Here is a 4,866-nt window from a genome sequence, read left to right on the forward strand (position 1 = left end):
CGTGCGCTGGATTGTATGCACTTCAGAGATGGGAGGAATGGATTCTCATCTGCAGCAGCGATCCCTCTGTGAATGGCTTTTACCTCTTAACACATCCATTTCTTTCTTGTGGCAGCCCTCATTTATTCCTTGAAATTGCCATCATCAAGAGCTTGTATGGTGGGGCCCTAGTTTCCCAAATACTTCTGTCAGACAGTGTGTATGTGCAGGAGAAGCTTGTCACTTATTTCCACACCAGTGGCTGGACAGCACTGCCTGCTGGATTGTCCTGCTGTGAGCCTTGCTCTTTGCTGAAAGGCTGACTCTTCCTTCAGAACTGACACATGCTAATAGCCCAAAAAGTCTAGCCACCAAAAGCCTGCTGGTGAAAGAGAGTTAAGAAGAAGTAGAGTGGTCCGGGTGACAGAGATGTTAGATTTGCAGAGGATCGTTCTGTACATCTTTATAGCCCACATTTATCTTTATTTTGTAAAGATGCAAAGAATCGGATCGCTTCCTTGTGCTTCACAGTTGGTCAGTCCCAGCCTATACCCCGGCTGCCCAGCTCCCTCCCTCCAGCCCGTGCTTAGAAGCAGCGCAGATCCCCCAGCTTCCTGGGTGCCGACACTGTGTCAGATCGCGTGCGCGCTGCTCCAGCGGTGCAATACCGAAGGAGCCGATCGCTCCTGCGTTCCCAAGCAGGGATCCTAGAGGGGTTGCTGTACGTGAACTACAGAGTGTTCCTGACTGGCTGATTTTTTTTAAATCTTGACCCTTCAAACTGCTAGATAAATTCCAAGTTAACTGTGGAAAGCGGCTCTAACTCCAGTGTGCCATCTGGCAATCTTCCTGCCCCATGGTTTTATGCAACCATGATTGCTCCACTCTCTGCATCTGGGAGGCTGTGTATTGTACCATGTTTACTTTGACATATATATGCCTTTGGATAGAATCCTTTTTCTTAATAGCAGAAACAGTTACTACTCTTACAAAATAAGTAGGAGTATCATTAAGGACTGCACTTTTTTCAATGTTGACACTTTTGACTTTAAGTGTTCAATTTTCTGCCAAGGTTGTATTTTTCATTCCTAACAAAATTAGGTTTCCTTTCAGCATTTGGATGACTGCTCCGTGTCCCTACATGCACAGGTCTTGTTGACTAACTAGGCTGTGGAAGCAGATGGCATGTCACGAACTGTTACAATCATTCAAAACCTGCAAAGAACTAAAAGCTACTAATCTTTAAAAAGAAGCTTAAGCAAATCAGTCTTCCTATTAAGAGTTTCAATGTTGATTGTTATCTTTTTCCATTTCTACATTGGAGAAAGTGCTTGTCTACCGTTATCCTAGGGCCCTTAGAGAGAACAGAAGCTTTAGCACACTGTGCCAGGACAGACAGTAGGTGAAGCAGCTGGACCTCATGGTCCACTTGTAGTACTGGCATTAATTCCAGTAAAAAGCAATGATGCAATTAAACTTCAAGTTCTGAAGTATGTTTCTGGGAAGTTGCCAATAGTTTCCAGATCTCGAGAACTGCAGGGCAACAGTTCAGAAACAAGCAGGGCTTGTGAGTATATCTAAAAAGGATTTAAAGTAATGTAGATACTGTTATACTGTTGTAATGAATATATTTGCCTGGAATACCAGTGTTGCAACAGCGGTGTACAGTTACTTAACAGAGACTGGGAAGGCCTAGAAACACATAACAAAGAAATGGAGATGGAGGTGGAACTGGCACATTTTGAGAAACATGGCAAAAATGAAGATTTTTTTTTATTATTTTTTTTTTTAGATTGGAGAGGAGATCTGATTAAACTTGAGAACTAAAATAAGGTTAATCAAACTGTCTTAGGAAAATGCTTTTACTGTTCTTGCTAAAACTGCAAAATCAATCAGTATGTAATGCCTTAGGAAAAAGCAGAGACTGTTCATATTGGGACAAACTAAAGCTCTGTCTAGCTCCAGGTCTTGTTTCTGACAGCGATCAGGAGCAGATGCTTAGGAAAAAACAAGGGACAGTATGGACTAGCGGGTATAGTTCCACCTAGAAAATAGGATGCTAAACTAGAAAAACTTACGTGTGTTCTCCGGTAAGGCAAATCTGCAGAGAGGTTTGTGCTGAAATGTACTGGTCTCCTTATGGGCAGAAAATTGGGACATTTCGCCTCCTTTTACTCTTCTGCTCTGTGTATCACCTGCCTTTACTCTAGTATTTTTAGTGTCTGGAATTATGCCTGGGTGATAATGAGCAAACATTTAGTCATGGCCCTCAGGAGTTTTCAAGCTTGAAGTAGTTTTAGATATGGCATAGCAAATTGTGGTGACAAACAACTGATCAGATGAAATGAAGTACAAAGATTTAGGGAGCAAATCATGGGATTGCTTTAAGTAGCAATTTAATCTTCTTTCAGATACGATGATGCTTGAATGCAAGCATTATTATAGTCTTCCAAAGACCAGATCTTTCACTGATTCTCCCTATTTTAGGAAATTGATATGAGTGGTTTTTCCTCTCATCAAGGATAAGCCATTGAGGTGCTGATAAGAACAAATCGGAGATTTTCTTTAATTGCACAAAAATGGTGTGTGTATTACCCACTGAATCCAGTACTGGTTGTTTCTCTCCCACCCTGCTGCAGTAGAAGTAGAAGAGGAAGATTTGATACAGTGAGGTCTGTCACTGGAAGGAAATCAGAAAAGGGCTTTTTCTGAGGATAACCTCTAACAGCTGTGGGTTAGCATGGCTGACCAAAATCGGTTAATGTTCCAAGTAAGTGGCAACAAACGGAAATGTTTCAGAGCAAGTTTACATATTGCTAGTAGCCACCAGAAGACCTCTTTTCTGTCATGGTAATAAATAAAAATGCTCCTCTGAGTGTCTTGTTTGAAAACAAACAAGCAAAGCCAAACCTGCTGCCCACTTGCTTACGGTAGGAGTTTGGAATTGATCCTGCATCTGAATTAGATCCTGCCTACTAGCAAAAGTTGGCAGAGAATTGTTTTAAAAAACCAAACCAACCAACCCCCAATTGCTGTGGACAAAGCATTTGAACTGAATTTGTCTAATCTGGAATGAATTCTGTTACTCTTCTTAGTGGGGGAAAAAATAACTTGAGTGGCTCTTCACTGCAGCACAGTGTTAATTTAAGGCTGTGTTGTTCCAATTATGATTTAAAAAAAACCCAACTATTGTCTGTGTTCTGTTGATTTGTCCAGTTTAAAACCCTGTGCTCATTATTTTCCATCATTTAAAGGCATATTTACTGATCCCCATTTAGTTTAAGGGTTTGCTGTTAATTTAGAAAAAAGGCAGTATATGCTCAGTCATTAAGTTGTGTTTGAGCAAGGCATCTCTTTGCTTTAGCTGTCTTTTCTATGGGAACAAATACAAGATTTATAGACTGCGATTCTGTAAATGTGTACTAATAGATTTGCCTTTTACAGTGTGAGATCAGGCTTCAGGTGGTCATATACCCAGTAGTTAGGTGGCTGTATTTGAAAACCATTACCTATTTGAGTCTTGATGCCAGTGTTGGGCGTTGCGGAGATGCAGCGACAGATCACGTTTTGCCCTGATGGCGTACTTCTGCCTGTGTGGTCTGCCCTTTACAGATAGATTCACTCTTTCAGGTTTGTGATCTGCATGGGATAGCGCCTCAGTCTTGTAAGACTGTGTTTGTATATAATTACTAGATATACGCATGCATTTGTGATGCATATCTGATCTAGCTACAGGTGTTTTGCACTCTAGCTGCAAGAACAACAGCTCTGCATTTTAATTTATTTGCTGTTTTTCCATTTACTGATACAGGTAATGGTATCTGAGAGAACTCAACTCTAAGTTGAAGGCGTACAGAATTTCAATCGGCTGTGCAGGACCTTGGCATTTTGCTAGCTAGGACCAGGTAGGAATAGAGCTGTTTAAAGGCAGGGCAAAGATAGAAATTCTAAAGCTTAAAGTAACTCATCTATTAATGCCATACTAGACATGTAATGTGAAGGCCAAATTAGCTAAAAATACCCTTCCATTTATCAAACTGAGGCGTTTGGTCATTGTTATCATTGCAACAAGCTTAGATTAAAATCAACATTCAAAAAAAGTGTTTCCTAAACCACAAAGAGGAAGCTTTCTCACTCTCAGCAGTTACACACTTCTTAATTCTCTTTCAGGCAGCGGACTAGCAAGTTCCTATATATACGTATCCTATTTTAAAAGAAACGGGAGTGGGAGGACTATAGCCATGTAAGTCTTGTCTGCTTTCATACAATGGCACTTTTAGTCCAATGATTACCTCTGCCAGAAACCTTACTCTAAACCACATTTTCCCACACAAACTTTCTCCCTGTTTTATCTTCTGGTGTATGTCTGAAAGTTTATAAAGCTTTAAAGAGACAGAGAAGCAGTGTCTACAAATCACATTTGAATTTTGTGGGGGTGAGTTTCTGTGTAAATTCGTCACTTGGGTTCAGCTGCTTTACTCGCCCTCATTCTCTCCTGTGTCTAATGTTAGGAAGACACAGACTTTGAATCCCCAGCTGTCTAAGGATTTTTCTTTCCAAGACTAGGATTCCACTGACAGCTGAGCCTGAAAAAAACCTTAACTTCTCCAGATTAGAAGACGACATATATTTTTATAGAAATGTAATTGTATATTTTAAAAAACAGTTTCCTGCAGCTTCTCCATGTGTCTTTTTCCCCCTTGTAGTTCAGATTTGATATAAACTTTTTTGTGTTCATTCTTTTTATGTTCTGTTTTTAAATTTGTAGTCAAAGCTTTGGTGTACTGTACAGGAGCAGTCAGCCTTTGTAATTACTGTATAAATGCTTTATAATAAAGTATATTACTTTTATTTTAACAAGTGAGCAGACACTTCCTTTTGTGTGTT

This window comes from Gymnogyps californianus, chromosome 5 (genome assembly GCF_018139145.2).
Source record: "Gymnogyps californianus isolate 813 chromosome 5, ASM1813914v2, whole genome shotgun sequence".
Classification (NCBI taxonomy): domain Eukaryota; kingdom Metazoa; phylum Chordata; class Aves; order Accipitriformes; family Cathartidae; genus Gymnogyps; species Gymnogyps californianus.